General features: G+C 48.4%; 1 protein-coding gene across 12 annotated transcripts in view; it reads right to left on the minus strand.

The window, feature by feature from the left end:
- ATP2B2 (ATPase plasma membrane Ca2+ transporting 2) overlaps positions 1 to 22,433 on the minus strand; it is a 367,384-nt gene that overhangs the window by 253,103 nt on the left and 91,848 nt on the right. The window contains exon 1 of one of the 12 annotated variants that reach the window (XM_045990361.1): positions 13,225 to 13,290. The exons of the other annotated variants lie outside the window; for them this stretch is intronic. The gene's annotated coding sequence lies outside the window, so the exon portion shown is untranslated. Of the gene's footprint in view, positions 1 to 13,224; positions 13,291 to 22,433 lie in introns of those variants that run through there. 12 annotated transcript variants of the gene reach the window in all.

Genomic DNA, 22,433 nt, shown 5'->3' on the forward strand with positions numbered 1-22,433 from the left:
CACCCACGCGGAAAAAGAACTGGGCAGTTTCCTATAAAATTAGACCTACACCTACCACACACCCCAGCAATTCCACTCTTGTGTATTTACCCAGGGGAAATAAAAACTCATGTTCACCCAAGAATAAGGTGGCTTTATTCATAGCTCCAAAAACCGAAAACAAACCTAATGCCTCTCAAGAAAAGACCAAAAAACTGAAGAAGTGAGCTCTGGAGCATCCTTACCATGGAATACTCCTCAGCAATGAAAAGGAAGGAACTATGGATACATGTGGTAGAATCTCAAGTGTGTGATGCACAGGGGAAGAAGCCAGACACACAGATTATGTACCACACGATTCCATCCAGACGGTGAGAGGCAAAAGGCAAATCTAGAGATGAGTGGTTGCCGGTGAGTTGGGGGAGGGCAAGAGGTTGACTACCAAGTGATGAGGGGATGTTTTAGGGGTGATGAAACCACTCTATACTTTAACTAGAGTGATGGTTATATAACTGTATGCATTTGTCCAAACTCATAGAACTGTGAACTAAAAAGAACAAGTTTTACTGTTTAAAAATTTTAGCTTAATTTTTGGGGTGCCTGGGTGGCTCAGTGGGTTAAAGCCTCTGCCTTCAGTTCAGGTCATGGTCTCAGGGTCCTGGGCTCTCTGCTCGGCAGGGAGCTTGCTTCCTCCTCTCTCCCTGCCTGCCTCTTTGACTACTTGTAATCTCTGTCTATCAAATAAATAAATAAAATCTTTAAAAAAATTTTTTTAAGCTTAATTTTTAAAAGGGCCCCCCAAAACCCTTCTAGAATATTCTTGTCCTGCTGAAGGCTCTAGGAGTCCCCCTGGACCATTCTTTCCTTCTCTGGATTGGCCAGGACTGATGGATCCTCACCTCCCCCTGCCTATCAGCCCAACCTTTTGTATCCCAAGGTGGAGAAGCAGGGCAGAGCAGTTCTGGAATCCACTCTGCCCATCATTAGCCTGGGACTTTCTTCAGCAGCTGCCAGCGGCCATGGGAGAAATGGGTCCTCCTGCCAGAACCCCCTGTGTGTCCTTCCTCTCCAGCTGAAGTAGCTGAAGCTGAGGGAGGGGCAGCTATGCTCACAACTTTGGCTCCAGCAAGGAAGGTCTGAAACATGGGTGTCTTAGACTCAGGGACTGAGGACCAGGTTTCAGTGACCACTGTCCATGTCTGCTGACATGAAGCTTAGCTCCTAGACTCCTACCTCCTGGTCCCCACACTTAACAAGCTGTGGAGTGGGGACACCAGGCAAGAAGGGATTCCTACTGGAAGCTCAAAAGCACCTCATTATCCTTGGTGTTCTCCTTGGCAGACAGCTCAGACAGGAGGGGAGTGGGGATGGTCTGAGTACAGATAACAACCAGGAGGCCTGACTGGGCTTCAGCCACGTTACTTTACTCCAGGACCCACAAGTTGGGCACTGAAGCCATCTTCTCTTTGACCCTCACTAGGATTGATTGCTTGATTGACTGATTATTTTTAAAGGTAATCAACTAGGTAGGTTCTTTATTTATTTCTTTTTTAAGATTTATTCATTTATTTGAGAGAGAGAGAGAGAGAGCGAGCATGTGTGCTCCAGCAGGGGTAGGGGTAGAGGGACAGGGAGAGAGAAAATCTCAAGCAGACAATCCATTGAGCCTGGAACCCCACACATGGCTCAATCCCATGACCTGGAGATCATGACCTGAAATCAAGAGTCAGATGCTCAACCAACTGAGCAACCCAGGCACCCTGACCATCTAGGCCCTTTAGAGATTCAGTGCCCAGGGCTTTCACTAGGGGCAAGTCACATAGGCACCGCTGTGTAGCTCATCCCCAAATTCCAGACTCCTAGAAGGAAAAAACGTGCTCAGAATGAACCATATTGTAGCACAGTTTAGGCATAGGGGGCCCTTCTTATCAGGGAATGGAGGGAACCCTCCCAAAATCGAGGTTCTCAGATTCTGGTGAAGGCCCAATCTTACAAACAGGACTTTCTGAGGATAGTGGTCTCAGGTGTGCTCTATCAACTGTTTAGCCCTTGCATGATTTTGCTCACTAACACTTAACTAGTCCCCATTTTTCCCCATGAGTATCCTTGATAATTTTCAGCAATTAGGCACTGTACATTTTTTTTTTTAAATTTTCACCTATTGAAAGATGTAATATTGTGAAGATGGCAAATTGGCATACAGATCCGAAGCAATCCCTATTGAATCTTTGCTGGCTTTTTGGGGGGAGTGTATGGAGGGGGGGAAGCACACATTAACAAGCTGATGCTAAAATTCATATGAACATACAAGGGGCACAGAATAGCCAAAAAATCTTGAATGAGAAGAAAATTGGAGGATTCACTTTTCACAATTTCAAAACTTACTATTAAGCTATAGTAATGAAGACAGAGTGATTATGTCAAAGCAACAGACACACAGATCAGTGGAATAGAATCCTCACTGTATTTTTAAAAACTCAGAGCCAATGTTAAGGTTGTGCAGTCCAAGAAGGGAGCTGGGAGCCACATACGGCTACTGAGCATCTGAAATGTGACTAGTCCTAAGTCAGATGTGCTCTAAGTGTAAAACACACATCAAATTTCAAAGGCTTACCATGAAAAAAAGGAAGATATAAAATTTCTCATTTTTTCCCATATCAATTATATGTTGAGCTAATACTTTGGGTATATTTGGTTAACTAAAATAGATAATTAAAAATCAATTTTGCCTGTTTCATTTGATTTCTTTAAACGTGGCTATTAGAAAATGTAAAATTCCCTTTGTGGCATGAATTATATTTCTTTTGGATTACTCTGGCTTAAAGATGGGGTGAGTCACATAAGAATCTAGGCTTCTGGGGGCACCTGGGTGGCTCAGTGGGTTAAGCCTCTACCTTCAGCTCAGGTCATGATCTCAGGGTCCTGGGATCGAGCCCCGCATCAGGCTCTCTGCTTAGTAGGGAGCCTGCTTCCCCTTCTCTGCCTGCCTCTCTGCCTACTTGTGATCTCTGTCTGTCAAATAAATAAAATCTTAAAAAAAAAAAAAAAGAATCTAGGCTTCTGGATCCTCTCGAAAATTCTGGCAACACTGGGTCTTCAGGATAGCAGTGGGCTGGGGTCAAATAGCTGTTGCCATTTTTAGAGGGGGTGTGTGCCTTTAGATTGCCCTGTTGCATCACATCTGTCCCCCTTCCCTTATTTTATAAATTGTTCAGTTCCTATAGGCATGTGAGTTCACAAATCCTGGTCTACATATTCTTTATCTGAGCACATGATCCTTCCATGAATGTTTAATTGAATCCCCAGGATATGCCAGGTACAGGGTATTCAGTGAAGAGTAGATACAGTGCCCTTCACTTGACTATTCCCCAGACCCCCTCAATGGGTCTCCTGAAGCTGACTTGCCCTCACCAATCAATTCTCCACACAGCAGGCATGACCATGTCACCTCCTGCTCAAAGTTCTCCAATGGCACCACTGATTACAGGATAAGGTTCAAACACACCTGCTGGTCCTGAAGGCCTCTGTGTCCAGGGTCCCACTGATAGTGAAACCTCACACAAGAATTTATTCCAGTGAGTACACTGGACTCCCTCAATCTTCCCTTTTGTTTCCTCTCTACTGATCATTCCCATCTGTTTCAAGTAAGCCATGTTCTGCCATCTTAAAAATATATGCTCTTGGGGCACCTGGGTGGCTCAGTGGGTTAAAGCCTCTGCCTTCAGCTCAGGTCATGATCCCAGGATCCTGGGATCAAGCCACTCATCGGGCTCTCTGCTCGGTGGGGAGTCTGCTTCCTCCTCTCTGTCTGCCTCTCTGCCTACTTGTGATCTCTGTCAAATAAATAAATAAATAAAATCTAAAAAAAATGCTCTTTTGATCTTGGGCTTCTCCTCTTGATACAGTTCTGTTTTCCTGGATGGCTACAATCTCTTTCTACAATGCTCACACTAAAGGGAATGAATAGCAGAACATCAGGCATTGCAACAGTCCTCACAGTTTAAATTTCGCAAAGTCCTTCATGACATAAACTTGGTACTATTCCAGATGAAGAAGCTGAAGGCTGCACTGGTGAAGCCCATTTAACTATTGTGCTAGAAACCCATCCTTACTGACCTCCAAATCGATGGCATTTTCATCAGCTCTGTATCTGGGTAGACCAAAGGATTTGAGGAACAATCTCAACTCCCAAAAGTGAGGAGTTACTAGAATAATGGGGGCAAATTCCAGAAGGTGAGTGCATGCTGAGGTCAAATTTGAGTGGGAAGCAGATCAGAAAACCCCAAAATGGAAAAGGGAATCTGAGGTCCAAGTCTGTATTGATCCAGGCCTTAACCAGGTGGGAGGCTGGGAAGAATGGGGAACCCAGACCTTGAAAGCAACCACTGTCAAGCTTTTCTTTCTCTTTCTTCATCTTCCCAGACATCCTGTGCTTTTGATGCTACCATCATCTCTAATTTACAGATGAAGAAACGGGCCCAGAGAGGTGAATATTTACTGCCACCCAGCTGATTTGCTTCACTACAATACAGAAGGGAGGGAAATGGACTGGGGAGAGATGAGACAAGATTAACCAATGGGTGATAATTACTGAAGCTGGGTAATGAGTATACAAGGCTTTACCATACTATTTTTGGTATGTTTGAAATTCCTCCATAATTAAAATTTAAAGATAAATAAAGTCACCCAGCTAAGTGGGTGGAGCAGGCAGTGGAAATCAAGCTTGGGTGACTCTCATATCCACGTGCTTTCCTTTTTGTCCCACAGGGACTCTGTCCAACCCCACTTTGTTCTTTTCTTTTGGAAAATTTTCAGGTACTCAAAGGCACACAGCTTTCTTTTCTTCCCCTATGAGTATGAAAATTTTAACAACAAACCTCACAGACATCTTCCTTCTTACACTTCAAGGGCTCTGTCCCTTCTGAGAGCAGGTCTTTCTCTTGGGATCATGACCATGAAACATTGATGGTCATGCACCTTAGACCTCTTCTAAGAATTATGGTGTTCCCACAGTGGTTATATATGATCAACTTAAACACAGGTCACTTTTCATTTCATTTCACACCATCACACGGGAACACAACCATTTGCTTTTATTTACTGCCTGGCCCCTTTTAACAGGGTTCAGGTAATAGCATAAACCTACTCTTGGGTTAGAGATGTATTTCAAATACAATTCTATTTTTAAAAGAAAAGGAAAAGAAGTTTCCCTAAAAATTCAATCTAAATCCACAAGTTTTTATTGAGTGTTTACTAGCTATTATTCTAAGTATTAGACCCTATTAAGTAGGGAGGATTAGCCCCATTTTACAGGTGAGGAAACTAGAATTTAGAGTAGTTTAGTCATTCACACTAGCCAGGAAGAAACAGAGCTGGAATTTGAACTAGGTCTGAGAGATTCTAGTGTCCATACTCTCATAACCAAAATTCCAACCTATAATAGGCTTCTCTGAGAGTTCACTGGCTAGACAGAGAAACACCCTGGGTGTTTACAAAAACATCTGTATTTGTCTGGCATTGCATTAGGTTCTTTCAGTGTTTTAGCACATTAACTCCCACGGTCAGTACGAAACAGGCATCACCATCCCCATTTTACAGATGAGGAAATGGAGGTTTAAGTAGTTAAGGTCACCAGCAGGTTTCAACCCAAGTCTACCGGATTCCAAATGTGGTTATGTTTCCAGATACTTGTTCTTGATCTACCGGATTCTACATGTGGTAACCACAATCCAATTCTAAAACAACGCGACTGGAGCAAGAGCTATACAAAAAGGACTGCAGTATTCTGGGAGCCCCCGTTGGTCAGGACCTTGGAGAGCTCCACACGCCTCCATACTGATTGGCTCCAGTACTGCTGACCTCAGTGCACTCCGAGGCTTTCATAGGCCCGCCCCAGACAGGTCCCTCCCACTCTCTCCGGGAAGCCATTGCAAGGCAGGCATGTTCTGCTTTAAGTGGGCCTTTACAGACAGGGTGCCATCAGGTGCAGAGTGGGGTGGGGGGAGGGGGGAGAAGGGTGGCATTGGAAGGAGACCTGCTAGAAGTCCTCAGGGGATTATGTGGCTGTTACTCTTTTTAAATATCTTCCCTCCTCTCCCCGCCCCCCAAGTAGAGGTCTCTAGTAGGCATTTCCCATCTAAGGTCCTAATTAGTAAGGGGTGCCTAAATAGAGAGTTCTTAATGGAATAATACATGTTTCCAGCACATACCTCCTGAAATTTATAAAATACTTCTTTTGTGTGTGACATTATCCCTTTCCATCTTCACAATCACCCTGTGAGTCAAATATCACCCCACTGTGCAGGTAAGGAAACAGAGACTCAGAAATAGTAGATGAGTACCCAAGGTCACACAGCAGGGAAATTTCAGAGCTGAAACTTGAACCTTGTGATCATTATACCAAATTGCTCTGACTCTTTTAAAGAGACCCCAACAACTCCCAGTAAGTGTATTATTACCTTCATCAAAATTATGTTTATCTGATGCTTGGAAATTTTGTTTCCAGAACAAAACAACGAACATGACCATAATCTATCACCCTTTCTGGATTCAAACATCGATTTGTTAATCAACAGAAATGCGGTCTACATAATAGGGTAAAATCTAAACTCTTTCCATGGTCTACAAGTGTCTGCATGAACTGGCCTCTGCCCAACTCTCTTACCTCATCTCCTAGGGCTGTCCTCGCCCTTGCTCTTCCCTGAACTCACCAAGCTCATTCCCAACTTGGTGCTTTGCACTGACTGTACTTCTGGGCCTGGGATGCTCTCCCCTCAAATCTTTGCATAGCTGCCTGCTTGTCACTCAGCTCTCAGTTCAAAGGTCCCCTCTTCAGAGAGGCCCTTCCTGACTAGTTGAGCTAGGTAGCTTCTCATCACTCCCTTACATCATCTTGTGCCATATCCTTCCTGGCAGTCACCATCATTGGAAATGGCTGACTTGGTTTATTAGTGCACCGTCTTTCTCTCTTGCATAGCACCTAAGTTCCATGAGGGCAGGGACTCTGTGTGACTGAATGTCATCTTATCACCAGGATCATGCATCTGATAAATGTCTGCTGAATGAATTGATTTCCTCATTGATCTCATGCAGTGACCACAAATTAAGATTATTCAGGTCTCCATTGTGTTTCTAATTACCTCAAGGGAGATGCCAAAGCTTTGAAAACAAGTTCTTAAAAAAAAAATCATTTTTTTTTTAAATGAGCAAGCTGCATATCACAGTTGTAGAGGGAGAGGCTGTCACTTTAGAATGTTAAGAGTCACTTTAGCAGTCACATGAGCGCATATTTCTTCAAAGAGGAAAAAACAATCCCAAGCAGGATTGTGAATTCCTTGGCTTTCAATCTTCCATAGCTTAGTTTCCAATGAATACTAGAGTATCCTGAAGAAGGCTCAAATAATTCTGAAGGGCCACTTCTCTCTGTCTCTTAGGATGAAAACTCTATAGTCAGCTGGCAGCAGAAACCCAGAGACAGGAGAAACAGGCAGTCAAGAAAGCCTTCCTCCCCAAAGGAAGGAGGCTGAAGGGATAAGAGCTCTGTTGCAATTGGCTTCCCTCAGACATGCTCCACACAAGTATTCTCAGCAAAATGGCATAGGGCACACACATTCACACACAGAGAGAAGCATGTCCTCCCAGGGGACTAAAGATAGCCCCTTGGGCATGCAGGATTCTATTGTGGTAGGGCAGTCAGAAACCCTAGACTGTGAAGGAAAGAAAGAGGAAGCCACCAGTGGAGCTAAAAGAGGGGTCAGTAATTATCAATCAAGTCATCTCCAAATATTTACCAAGCATTTCTGACCTCCACACTAGACAGATGTGTGGCAGCCAAATGAAATGTTTCCCAGAGTGTGGTTCTAGAGCCAGACTTCCTGGGTTTGAATCTCTGTTCCATTTCTTACTATCTGTGACCTTATTACTCTAGAGCTCAGTGCCTCAGTTTTCCCACCTACTAAAAGGGAACAACAATACCAGTATCTACTCTACATACATTTAGCTGTTGCAATTTTTATTATTGCCAAAATTCTTAGGTCTTGGAGTTCTAGTTATCTCCTCCATCAAAAGGCCCTTCAGCCACCAATCCTCAGAAGGATGTGGCAAGGATTAAATAGAAAAAGAACTTGTAGACAGGGAAATGTCACATAATTAGAAGAGGAAGAATTAGAACAAGACCTTGGAATAGACTCCAGGCTGGGTTACTGGGGAAGGGGCGGCAGCTTCTGTTGGAGAGTGGTAAGGTAAATGGGAAGGTAAATGCTAAGGTCACAGGCCAAGGAGACTCCTCAGAATGCATGGGGCCTCCCCGGCATTCAGGGAAAGGACAAGATCCCCTGAGATGTATGTTCTGGAAAAGGCTCACAAAGACGTGAACTGAGTATGATTTGGGGTGAACCAAGCTAGCTATAGAGGTATGTGAAGGACAGAGTGCTACCGTGGTGATGAAAAACAGATTCATGGGGTCAGAGTCCCTTGGGTTCAAAACTTGGTCACTCTGCTCCCAAACTGTGTGACCTTGAGCAAGTGACTTAACCTCTCTGTGTGGCAGCTTACTCACTTGTGAAGTGGCAGTAATTATTGTCCTTATTTTTGTGGGTTATTATAAATATCAAGGGACATATGTGAAGCACTTAGCCTAATATCATAAACTTTATGTTATTAAAATACAAAAATGGGTGAACACAAAGAATTGTGGCTTCCACACTTCCCAACTCTTCACCCTCCCAAGAAAACAAGAACTCCACCCTGATGTAACAGGAATTTAAAATAAAAGATCCTTAGCCTCCTCGTCATCAACTTACTCTAAACTCATTTTTACCTCTGAGCCTTTGCCCTTTCAGTTCCCTCCATCAGCCCATACTCTGGAAGGATCTGTGGTTGAATGCAAGGATGTAAGCAAACAAAAAACATGGGTTTGCACTACATGAGTGTTTGCTGATTGAATGCACAACATGCATTTAAACAAGACGATAGCACTTCCTAGGTGTTTTTTGTTTTGTTTTGTTTTGTTTTGTCTTGTTTTGTTTTAGGAGACCAAGCAGGGTGATGACCTGTAGTCCCAGGTCTGGAGATCATACCCAAGGTACACTGATATGGGACCTGCGCTCTCAGCTACTAATCCAGGACAACATTTATCCCCTTCAGAGGAAAGCATATCTTATATCAGGTAAGTGATCCCACCTGCCCCTGTGTTACTCTTGGGCTCTCTGCAGAGGCCTGCACTAACAATTGTCCTCAGAGAAGGGCCCAGTGCCTGCGATCATATTTCATATCTCCAAGGGAAGCAAAGGCAGGTCCCAAATCCTCTGGGGCCCTGGTCTATACTCTGCGTTGCTGTTGGAGGAATCTTCTTAAAGCATAGCTCTGCTGGCATCCTGCCCCTACTGAATGACCTTCATTGGCTCTCTAATGCCTTCCAGGCAAGGTGTGGATCTTGGGTCTGGCATTTGAAGACTCTTTGAGACATATATTCACCTTTTCTTTACCCCAGGCTCTGCCATTCTCACCACTGGTTCTCACCCTCTTGGCCTCACCCTCTGGGCAGTCTTTGACTGTGGGCTATTCTCTCCCAGGTACACCTTTGCTCATGCTTCCCTTCTTCAGGAAGCCTATCATTCCCTTGCCTGAACTCCCTCTGGCCCTCCGCTATAGCCTTGTCCCACTAAACTGTGATTTTGTGTCTGTCTTCCTCTAGATTGAGAGCCCCTTGAAGGTGGCATGATGCTGGCTTCACTGCTATAACCCTAGCACTACACAGCCTGGGGACTGGCACAGAGTGGGACAGGGGCTCAGGGAACCTCTTTTGATTGGATGATCTCCAGAATCAAAATATTCACAATGGAATTGTACATTATTAAAATTACATTGTGTTTTTAGGTGAAGTCTTTGCCCCTAAGTTTTACCCAAGTGTATTCATTCAACCATTAATGAGTACATGATTTGTGTCAGGCACTGACTGAATAAGACAAAACTCCTGTCCTCATGGAGTCTATGTTCTACATGGAAGAGATAGCCAGTATGCAAGAATTCAAATAAACAAACAGGAGGATTTTAGAGTGATGGGTAACGTGGAGTGTGCGGTGGTAGGGGATAGACTGGATTCCGGAGGGCTTCTTGGAGGAGGACACATCTGGACCATGATGATGGATCAAAGGAAAAGTGGGATGGGTACTTGGGCTCAGTTTCCTGCAGGATTCTCAATTCAGAGTTTTGTCTGTGCTGTTTTGTTGATCTTTGGACTGTTTCTGGGCAGGAAACCAGCCGATAGCAGGCACAGAAAATGGTATCAGAGAGCAGAGAAGCTGGGGCCAGTGGGGGTGGAAAGGCTGTCACCCAGCATAGCCCTCCACCTGCTCCTCCCTGAGTCCCTGCCAGGCCTGTGCAAAATCAGAAATATCTTACTCCTATCCTTGGGTTTTTTCCCCTAAGTGTGTCCCTGAAGGTGCCGTTAACCAGATGCCCAAGGGGGTCTGGCGTCCTGCAGGGTGAATTCCTCTGCACTGAATATTAACTGGTTGCTGACAGGCACACAGCCACCTGCCCCAGGCTCTCTGCTCCCTCCTGCTCACCATTTTCTGGCAAGGTGAGCACCCCCAGCCTCCCCATCCTGCTCCCCCTGGACCCTGGAACAGAGGGCTTTGGCAGCTTGCTCAACCCCAAGCGCTGTGTATTTAATTAAAATGGAATCACTGCTCACCCACGAATCAAGGGGTAAAACAAAAGGTCCTTTCACGGTGGGAACAGGCTTGGTGGCATCAGTGGCGTCGGCTATGGCTTTACTCACATGCCTCTGGTTTCAAACTGCAGACAAGTTGGTGCTTTAGCTTTTCAATCAGCAGGATCTGTAGCCCTCTCCCTGCCCCTGGCCCAGCCCACGCCAACTCTGACTCCAGCATGGACAGGGTCTCCAAGCACCTGCCTGCCACTGTCCCGGGGGGGATCTGGGGACTGCTCACTTTGCTCACTAGAAAACCAACCTTTTCCTCCCTGCAAAGTGGGGGAGGGCCTGGGATGATGGAGAGTGGACCAAGGCTGGGCGGGGGCAGGGGGCATGGAAAACAGGTAAGAGGTCAGGCAGAAGACCAGATGACGGGTAGGGACAAGGCAAGATGGAGAAGTCCCTGGCAGAGAGGCTAGGTCTCCAGGTGTGGCTCATCATGCCGCAAGCCCCCCATCCCGCTGTCAAGGAGTATGCCCATATTCCAAGACCTACACAAGCTCTGCTCATACAAAATCCAGCTGTGCTGAAAGAGGACCTGATACAGTGAGGGCACCCCAGGGGCGGCCTTGGGAGCTTGCACAGTCTTGCTGGCTTGCCCAGGTGAGATTGTTTCAGAATCTCCAAAGAGGAAGGAGACATTGTGTCAAGCCTAGCAAAGGGCAGGGGAAGTAGGCAGACTCTCTAGGCAGAAAGGGGAAAGTATATCCCTAGGGGTCATGATTGGAGCCCAATGTGAGCAAAGACACTCCTGGAACACGGAACTGGCACAGATATGAGTCTAGTTAGCTTGGACCCTGAGTCCAAGGCCCATTAAATGGGAATGTCTACCTGGCTGGTCCCCTTGCAGACTCGGAAGCCACTCACAATATATGAAGCCTCAACCCCCTGAGAGGAAGATTAATGTGGGGAGAGAGGAGTGGCCCTGGAGTCAGAAAGCCTGGAGAGGTGGTCAGACCTTCCCTCTCTGGGCCACAGTTTCCTCCTTGGTTGTAGAGTAACAATGAACTAGAAGTCTCTGATCTTTTCAGTCTAACGTCTAACATTCTCTGTCCTTCCCCCTCCCCAACCCCACCTATTAAAGCCAGTAACTGAGCAAAGCCAAGTAGGGGAGACCCCTTGGAGACAAGAAGGGGATGGTCATGAGCATGCACGTACCCCAGAAACTTGCACAGGACAGCAGAGGGGGCCCCAGTGGGGACCCACACACCCACGACATAGGCAGTGCCCAAACAAAGACTGACTAGAGCTCAGGGTTGATGTGCAATTTAACCCCCTTCTGCCCCTTTTAGGGGCAAGCCCTCGGTTCTCCTCCAGCCTGCCAGGGAGGGAGAGGAGTTTGCTTCATTTTCTCCATCCTCCCACCCCCAAGTAAGCCTGCTCCGGGGCACATAAATTCATTAATATGGGATTATAGGGATTACAGGCTGCTGCACCCTGAAGGTGACTGAGGGCACACTTGAGGGGTCTCACCATGCAAGGAAAGAAACCAAGGCTCAAGCACTCTCCCCAGAGGGCAGAAGGAATGCTGGGTTGAAGCCCCCTTAGAGCCCCCCTGCCCCTCCCTCCTGTATCAAAAAGGAGACAGCGTGGGGAGGCATGCTCACCTCCTTGTCACCGAAAGAGTGACCATTCTGGAATTGCACCCACTCCCTCTTTCTCTGTCCTCTGGGGGCTTTCAAGGCCAGTCTGTGACAGTGCTGAGAGGGTGACAGCAGGAATTCTGGCCTGGCTTTCTGCAGAGCACCACCCCAGACTCCAGGGACTGGGGAGGCCTTTTCAGGAGGCACTAGGTGATGCTGCCTCAGTATTGGGAAAGGGGTTCTGGCTCCAGCTCCCTTTCATGGCTGCTAGTTCTCTGGAGGAGGAGAGACTCAGCTCAGCACCAGTGTGTCTTCAACACCCAGCCCCCTGGCACTTCCAGGCACTTGCTCCCTGCTAACCAAGACTGAGACAGAGAGGGAAGGAGGGAGGAAGGCAGAAGGAGTGAGAGGAGGGGAGAGAACATATGCAGACCTCAGGCCACAACAGCTGAGTAGAGTTTAATCACATTTTTTATTTTTTTATTTTTTATTTTTCTTTATTTGGGTGGTTAGCTTCCATGTGTGACAAGTGATATTCTATTCCGTTTAAGTGCATATAATGTTTACCTTTAAAATAATGTCCTGGAGTACAATGGTGAACTGACAAAAGCAGGAGTAAGTGGCTGAGAGTGTAGGGGGTTTTCCAATACGGTGAAAGATTTGGAACACCAGCAACTGCAGCCAGGAACATTGCTGTGGAGGACAAATGCCACCCTTTCCAGATGGGTAGACTGAGGCCTGGAGAGGGGAAATAACCTGCCCAGGGGGAGCTCCCAGGCCACACCCATGACCAGCCCTGGGAGAACCCTCCTCCTGTCTTTTGGGGGCTGTATCTTTTCTCTTTGCTCTGACTTCTCAGCTTCCTCTCTCCAAACCCTGTGAAGCTCTTTTCACCCCCTTCTTGCTCTGGTTGAGGAACAGAAATAGGAATTAGTGAGTACTCACTGTGAGGTGTATTAGAACGAACCCAGAGGTAATCGCAGTCATGGGTGACTCCGCACTCTAACAATGAGCGGGTCAGCATCAGGGGCTCACCTTCTCTGAGCCTGGCCTCCTTTCCTCTGCAAGAAACGATAATGGTGCCACGCCTCTGGGGACCACAGGGAGGCCTTAATGATCCAATGCCCCTGAAATGGCTAGCACAGAGCCTGGCATTTGTATCTGGCAGAAGCTTGATGAAGGTGAGTTCTCTACTAGCATAGTTTCTTTTCAAAAGGACTGTAATGTTGCTGTGGATGTCCTTGGTATATTCAGTGACACTCTTGACAGCAGATGAGAAGTCTTAAAACCGCTTTAAAAATAGATTAGAAGTCATTTATAATTTGTACACTCATTGTTGGAATGCAAATGATGCTGCTAAAAGCCTGCTCTCATAAGTGGGCTTGTTCAACCCTCAGTCTGCTTAGCAAATCCTTTGCTTCTCTTGAGTGCAGGTAAAATCCCATTGCAAGAGCTGACAAGAGCAGAGCTCAGAGACTGGCTCCAGGGGAAAGAGATTTTTATTAGGCAGTACCTATGGGGCCTGTGTCTCCCGTGTGTTCTCTGCCCAGCCCTTCCCCGCCGCCAGCTGCCAAGGCATGGGGCGGAGGTGGGGAGAAGGATCAGAGCTGATGTATGCTCAGATTTCTACTTCATATGTACAGATCCACCTTCTCCTTCTTCAGCCTTTTCAGGAACAAAACACAAAGCAACACCCGAGAAATAAACTTCTCAACTCTCAGACCAAAGAGCAATCCAAAGAGAACAGAGATCTTAGAGGCCCTTGGAAAGTGGACTGGGTGGAGGTGTAGTTCTGAGTCTTCACCCCTCCCTCTCTGGAGAGCTGCATGTTTGGCCAAATGGCATATCTTCCCTTGGGTGTCCCATGGGCATCTAGACTTAACATGGCCCAAACCAGACTCCTTGGTCCTCCTCTCTCTGCCCCCACATACTTCTCCCAGATCCCCCACTTTGGGGAGAAGCAGCACTGAGTCATCCCTGTGGGCCAGGAGTCTCCTCTCTCCTGTCCTCTCTAGTCTGTGGAGATGGGATTCCTCTTGAATCCCTCTTCTCCTTCTCCTCCAAGTCTTGGCTCTCACTGCCAGGACCTCCTGCCTGGAGCCTTGTGAAGCATCTTGTCCCACCTCACTGCTCCCCCGTGTCAGATGGAGTGATGGTCACAAAACACACTGGCCCTCACTTTCAGTCCTCCACCATGAATGTCAGTCTGCCCTAACTTTTCAGGTAAAGTTCACATTCCTTGACTCGTTGCAGAGCCAGCATTGATTGACCGGGTCCTGCACGCTTGCGGACCCTTGCCTCATGGTCAGACACAGGCCTGCCAGCACAAAGCTTCATCCCCTCCTATGCCACCCCATTCCCCACTGTTAGAGTCTAAACCAGAGGCTGTGAACTGGCAGCCCCCTGGGATAGTTTGTTTGGCTTTCCCAGTGTTAGACCAATGTTTCAAAGTCAGGAGATTTCCCATAAAAACATGGGTTTCCGGCTTCTCTTAAAAACTTAGGAAGGGGCGCCTGCGTGGCTCCAGTGGGTTAAGCCGCTGCCTTCAGCTCGGGTCATGATCTCAGGGTCCTGGGATCGAGTCCCACATCGGGGGTCTCTGCTCAGCAGGGAGTCTGCTTCTCTCTCTCTCTCTCTCTCTGCCTGCCTCTCTGTCTACTTGTGATATCTCTCTGTCAAATAAATAAATAAAATCTTAAAAAAAAAAAAAAGTAAAAAAAAAACTTAGGAAACCTGGCAACAGTGGGCCAGCTTTCCTTCACAAAAACAGTTGCTCGAAGCTGAGTCCTACTTCCCCCTTTGAGCCGTCAAACACCTTCCAGTTGGCCACAGTCCCTGCTGCTCCATATTGTCTTACCCTAGCCTGTTTCTCTTACTTAGACCATGTGCCTGGGCTCTGTGGATAGTAGAACCAGCTCCTCCTGGACTATGTACAGTTTCTCCAGTGCATCTAACTATTCTTGTCCTCAGTTTTGGCCTGCTTGTCCCTCCTCCCGGAATGCCCTTTCTCACTCTGACAGAAAAACACCCCCTCTTTTGCAACTCTAGCACTCCCCTTGCTTCCAGACAGAATGCACGTCAGCCTTCTATGCCCCTACTCTACCCCGTATGGATCTCCTTCCCAGCATCTCTTGCACCAAAGCACCCTTACTAATACTTACTAATACTTGTGTCTCTCCCACTAGAATGTGAGCCTGCCCCCAACTCTAGAGCGCAGCACACTTACTCTCTCACTAAATAGGCCCGTAAAGATTACTGATGGTTGGATGGACAAATGCTAAGAATAACAAAACCACAGAACGAGTCTATATGCTAGGCTTTGGACTAAACATTTTCCATGTGTTATCCCACTTAATGCTCAGCAGAACCCAACAGGGGAGACTCTCGTTATCCCCATTAGATGAATGGAGAGATTAAGCCTGCAGTGGGGTGCAGGGATGAATTGCAAATTTGGCCTGTTTACCATCCCTAAGCAGTTGTCTCCTTGTCCCTGCTAGGCTCAGGGTCCTTCCCACCTGAGGAGTCACTGCCCAGAGGGGCCACACTGGGGGGAACCTGGACAATGGCTCCAGGAACGAGGCCTGGGGCATTAGGAAAGAGGTGCTCCATGTCCCAGGAGGCCTCAGCTTGTCAGGAATATCAGGAAGACTTGAGGACTCCACCATCCAAGGTGGCGCAGGGCATCAGGATCTTCCTGAGCAGCACCAGCCCTGGGCCGCTGTTTTCAAAGGAAGAGTTCAGGGTTCAAGTCTGGACTCTGCCACGCGTGAGCTGCATGAGACCTGAGGCAAGAAGCCCATCTCGCTGAGCCTCACTTCCTCCCTGTAAATGGGGGTAATAACTGTGCCCACATCTAGAGCTGGAGGAAATGTGCAAAGAGACAGTGCCTGCCAAGTGCCCAGGCCAGTTTGACAGATGGTGGCGGCAACTCTCGGCGGAGTTCCTTGGGCAAAGTTGCAGTGTGCACTGTCCAGTTCCGGAAGCCCGGCCCCTGGCTGGCAGAAGGGGTGCAGACAGGAGCCCGGACTGCAGTCCTGGGCTGGCCTCTATGGTGAAATATGACAGGCTGCTCTTCACATTTTCCTGGCTATTGTATCGGGCTGCAGGCCCCATTCCTTCTCCCTAGTTAAAGCCTATTGGTGAACATGTGTGCGTGGGGGTGTGCATGCGCACGAGTGTGAGCACTGGAGCTGTGTTTCTGTGTGTGTGTCTGTTGAAGCAAATGCGTCCATCCTTACAACACTGGTTTAGTGTGCATATTTGTATATACCTGCTTATGTGTAAGACCCTCCCTCACATGCCTACTCATGACTCCCTGAGAGCCGGGACAGTGTCTGCCCTGGCCACTGCTGTATCCCCAGGCTCTGGCACATCACAGGTGCTCAATAAATCTACATGTGATGAACAAGTCTACACACACACACACACACACACACACACACATCCCTTTGCTGTTCCCAATCACTGTATTTTTTTCTAAGATTTTATTTATATATTTGACAGACAGAGATCACAAGTAGGCAGAGAGGCAGGCAGAGAGAGAGGAAGGGAAACAGGCTCCCTGCCGAGCATGCAGAACTCGATCCCAGGACCCTGGAATCATGACCTGAGCCAAAGGCAGAGGCTTTAACCCACTGAGCCACCCAGGCGCCCCTCACTGTATGTTTTTAAAAAAGAATTTGGTAATCCTGTGATGAATCTCATACTGTTTTCAAGTGTTCTGTGTTTCTCAGCCTAACCCAGAGGCTAAGGTGCACCACTAGTATGGTGGTGGGTGGAGGGGGAGGGAAAGCCTACACCTGAGTCAGCCAGGCTTGGCAGAAACCCAGTTCTGCCTTGTGCTAGCTGTGTGACTTTGGCCAGTTGCTTGACCTCTCTGATCCCGCCACATGTGAGGATCAAATATGTCTGGGTAGGGGAAAGCCCAGCACAAAGTCCCACACAATGCAGTTGTCTGTCTTGGCAACTCTTACCTGGAGATTCCCCCCGACAAGCCTGGGCACACCTAGACTCCAGCACTGGGGCCTGCCACCTCAGAAACAATTTCTTTCCCAAGTTTTTCTTTCTCCTAACTGCAAGGTTTTTTTCCTCCCCCAAACCACGAAGAATTCCTGGCCTCCTAGGAGAAGGGTCAGTGGTGGGCCAAGGCAATGCTCAGTGAGCCAGCCTGTAGTCTCCTCTCCCTCCATCCCTGGGTACCATTATCTAGGGTCTCCTGGCACCTAGACAGGACACAAAATCATTCTATATGTCCAATTTCAAGTTGAGACTCTGCACCTCCAACCTGCCCAGCAGCATTCCCATTCAATATTCGGCAAACCTGCCCTCAGCAGGGACACGGCACCCCTTTATCATACCTGTACCCAGGATTACTTAGGCCCAGGCTGAGAAGAGCCGACGAAGCACTTAGTAGGTGCAAGGTAAGACCTTACTGTCAGAGTGCTGGCTAATATCCTAAGTTCAGTGACCACACTGGGAGTGCTAGCAATCTGCAGGGTATGGGCATGAGAAATCTGGCTTCATCTCAGCAGTTCCAGAGGCTGTACCATGGAGCCTGCTGGCGTAAGGGACTGAGGTTGCCTCCAGGAGACACTGTCTTGAAGTGATGTCCCTCTAGCATCTGCAGCTCCCTGTGGCCACATTCAAGCTCATTGCTTCTCCTCTCTTCCCAACTCCACCTTCAACTCTTCCCTCCTTCCTGCTCCCATCAAGAGGCCCTCATCACCCATCCAGTCTCCATGGCCCACTCCAATCCAAAACCATCCCAGACTCTTCCTTTTCCCTCATAGTTGGTGCTCCACCCAGTCTGGCCACCCAAACTCAGAAGAGAGCAGAGCTGTCCCTGGTTCTCCACCTTCCAACCCCACTACCTTGGTCTAAAGCACTGGCCTGCACAAGTTTAAGGACACAGTTTTTTGGGGGAGAGTGTCTCCCAGTGTCCCTCTTCATCCCATCCACATGGTAGCCAGACTGAGTTTTCTAAGATGCAAAATGACCACATCACACCACTCTTTTTAAAATCTTTGGTGTGGGCCACTTGGGTGGCTCAGTGGGTTAAAGCCTCTGCCTTCAGTTCAGGTCATGATCCCAGGATCCTGGGATGGAGTCCCACAGCGGGCTCTCTGCTCAGCAGGGAGCCTGCTTCTCCCTCTCTCTCTGCCTGCCTCTCTGCCTACTTGTCATATCTGTCTGTCAAATAAATAAACAAAATCTTAAAATAAAATAAAATCTTTGGTGCCTCTCATCAGCCTGTACCATTAAGTTAAAATTCCTTTACCTGACATTTAAGACCTTTCATGATGTGGCCCTATCAGTCTTTTCTTCTCATCTTCTGCAGCCTCTGTTCAGGCCTGCCGAGCTTGTCACTACACTCTATTACATTTTTGTACGTCCAAACCTCTTTGTAGTCACTCCAAACACCTTGGCTGCTTTTTGTCCTCTGAAGAACTCCTACACATCCTTCAAGACCCAACCCAAATAGCCCCTCCGTAAATTCTTCTCCAGTACCCTGAGTCCTAGCTGGCTTCTCCCCACCTCTGGCAGACTCTCTCCTATCGTACATCTTGTGACATTACAGGTATTTAAGCAACCATCCTCCTGGCAAGACGAGGGGGTACTTCTAGGTAGAGGCCTAATTCTAGCTCTCCTTCAAGCCCCTGGTGCTCAGCAGGGAGCCTGGCATGTATTTGGCCTTCAGAAAACATCTGGCAAAGAATGAAGGAAGGAGCTAAGGTCCTTCAGGGAAGTCCTATAGCCTCTTGGTTTTGGGTGTGAGCCAATAGCCACCTTCCTTCCTCAGAATTCTAGGCCACCTCAAGCGTGAGCAGAGCCAAGTCCTGCTGTGGCTTCATAGAATCCCCAGAACAGGCTCTCAAGCTGTTTCCCCCTTCAATCTCAGCAGCAACAGCTTTATCAGCTTTGTTTTTCTGGAAGTCACAGAGCCTAGGGCTCCTTCCCGGCCTCCACGGATGCACGGTACTTGCAGACCCTCACTTACCCTTCCAGATCTGTCCCTGGCCAGCTGTGCAAGAGGAGCAGGCCTTTCCCGTGCCCCAGAGCTGTAGGGTGAGGAGCCCTATGGAGAGCTCTGGCTGCCAGCAGGAGAGGTGGACAGAGCCGCTGCTGCAGAGCCCGAGGCCGCCCCCACCCAGGACTGCGGCTCTGGCAGCTGCAAGGAGCCTCCCGACATCATCAGTCCTGCTACTACAAGTCTCCTCCTCGCCTGGCTGGAGCTGGGAGCTTTGCAAGTATGCATGAAAAGAAATGGAAAATTAAAGAACAACCTCTAACAAAAGGCCCTTGGTGGGGGCCAGAGAGCAAACCATTTGCCCCTACAGGAATGCCAGTGGACGGGGTGGAGGAAGGCCCTCTGATGGTCTGTGTGAGGGAAGGGGGGCCCCGTGGGTTCCGAAAAACTGAAGGCTAACCCTGTGAGAGCTAACTCTCTTACCTAGCAGGTTTCTGGTTTTGTTTTAATGGGAATGGGTTTGAAACTCACAGTGTGCACTGGGCCTCACTGGTGATTTCAGCATCTTTGGATGACATGGGGCTGGTGAGGTGAACCTCACTGGGGCACTGCAGTGCCTTCAGTCACTGGGGAGTGGGCCGTGTGACCTGACACCAAGGGGACCGAGCCACTAGGTCACTCCTCAACGAGCCAAGCTCCTTCTTGTTCAACCCCTACTGGGCTTGTGACAGTTCAGAAGAACCTGTGACTCCGTCTACTCTCCCTAGCCATTCCTGGTTCCTTTACTTCTCCCCATCCCCCTTTTTCCTTCTTATGTCTCTCTTAACCCCCCCCCCTTTTTTTTTAATCTTTCCTAACCCACTATTTCAAGCTCTGGCATTGGAAGTCTGATGACCACATTCTTCAAAACCAAAGGGCATGAGTCTTCCTTCAAGCCCTAACCAATCAGTTTTGTCCTTGGGACTCCTACAGCCTCTCATCCCCTTTTGCTTATTCTCAGAGGGGTCCAATTTAGGAGCATTTCCAGGACTTTGGGGGCTTTTCCAGGATTTGAGCGGGGTCTGACATGAACTGCATTTGAGTAGAGTGGGCCTTTGGGACTTGCAAAGATGATGGTGGCGGGGGGACGAATAGCCAAGCCAGTCCAGAGACAAGGGCAGGATCAATGTCAGCACCATCCTCAGAGACCCAGGCTGGAGGGGAGGGTGGGTATGCACAGGGGGCAGAAGGATGCTTGGGGTCCTGTGGACCTAGCTCCCCACTCTGCTCCCTCCACTTAGTGGCTGAGGCATCCAGGGAAAACTACTGAACCTTTCTGAGCCTCAGTTTGCCTGCACATGAAACAGAGACTGATGCCCACACCTTCTAGAAGTGGTACAAGTCTCAGGTTAAATAATGTGCACAAGGCTCCTGGCATAGTACTCTGTTCCCGGCGGCTGCTCAGGATGGGATGTTTGCTCTCTAACCCTCCTTCAGATCTGCTAGAGGACTCATGGAAGACACCAAGAATGAGGTAAGGAAGTTCCAGAACACTGTGAAATATGACCCGCAGCCAGGAACCAGCCCAGAAGGCACAGAAGCCAGGCTTTCTGGAAGTTAGCATGGAGCCCCCTGGGAGAATGGAACAGGCACTCACTTTTCAAGAACTGACCCTGAGCTTGCCCAGTGGGGACGGGTGGAAGCTGGAGGGGGCCAGGCATGCTCCAGCCTCACTTGCTGCCTGCCCCTAGGTCCCAGGCATTTCCAAATCCAGGCCCTTGGCCCACATTTACGAGTCCCTTCCAAAATCATATGTGCATGGTTGTGGCAGCACATTATATCCTCTAGGGCATATCTTTAAGGGCTTTTTTCCTTCTAGATGCTTCTCCCCATGCAACCTGAGACTAAACCACCAACACGTTGGCTCTTAAGGAAAGTGACATAGTGGGGTCATAGATGTCCAGATAAAGTAACTGGCTTGATAGGTTCCAAATTAAGAATGTTCTAGGCCTCTCTCCCTCTCCAAAGTGTCTAATGAACTGGGATTCCTAAGATTCTTCTTGAATATAAAGGTGAGCCTCCATCCTCCTAAAGCCATGGAGTGGCGTGGGTCTTATTCCTTCCCCATCTACTCTTTTTTCTTATTTCTTGCCCCCTCCCTCCTTTTTTCCCTCCCCTCTCCACTTCCACGGTGTATAAAAAGATTTAGAGAGGAGATATGAACAATGGTTGGAGGGAAACTTGACCCGATCTCTCTGGGTTTCAGTCTATTCCTCTGTGACATGTTAAGCCCGACAGAGCCATGCACACTGCTGGGGGGACCAGGGGGGGAAGCTCCCTCAGCGATCACAAAATGTTTTGGAAGCGCATCCCACCAGGCTGGCCTCCCAGTGCTGTCCTCAGCAGGTGGCATGCAGTCTAAATCAGCCAGGATGTGCCCATTTCACAGGTAGGAAAGGAGCACGCATGGGCTCACAGGTTTACCTCAACAGAGCTGAGACATTTTAGAATCAAACAGCTGCCAAATCCCACCTCCGAAAGCGTCTTCCTTATTTTATCTGCCTTTCTGTTAGAATCGGTAGTTCCTGTCCACTCCTGAATGATGCTACTTTCTGCTGGGCATTTACGCTAAGTGATTTCTCCCCAGATGCTACTTTACGTCATGACTGTGTGCTCTGGCAGGGGTGGGCAGGACCTGCTGCTTCTGTTCTACAGACCAGGGGTGATAAGAACAGCCAGTGGAGGCATGCCCCTGCCCTGGGTGAGGGGAAGGTGGGGGGTGGAGAAGGGTGGCTGAGGGGCAGGCCAGGGTGTGTGGGATCCACACCTGTCTCTTGGCCCACAGGCCCTCCCCACACACCACCGAGGCCAGCCCCCACCCACTTCTCCTCCATGGCTCTCCCTGCCTCTGCCTGCCAGCCCTCACATCTGTGCTCTGACCCCAGTGGAGACGTGTTACGCTCCCCTTACTGAGGAAGACAGCCTGAGAGGTTAGGGGGCTGTTGGAGGCCACACTGCCAGTGACCTGAGCAGAATGGCATTCAAGAGGACTGGGTCCCTTTCTGGAGTGACTTAGACAGGACTTAGGATCTGTCCCATTCTTGTTCCAAATGAGTCTGCCAGTACCCCCCACCCTCAACTCAAAGAGCCTCTGTCTCTGGGTTCTCATTTAAGCCTATCCCCCTGTTCCCTTTCTACAGTTACCTGT

This window comes from Meles meles, chromosome 20, assembly GCF_922984935.1.
Source record: "Meles meles chromosome 20, mMelMel3.1 paternal haplotype, whole genome shotgun sequence".
Classification (NCBI taxonomy): domain Eukaryota; kingdom Metazoa; phylum Chordata; class Mammalia; order Carnivora; family Mustelidae; genus Meles; species Meles meles.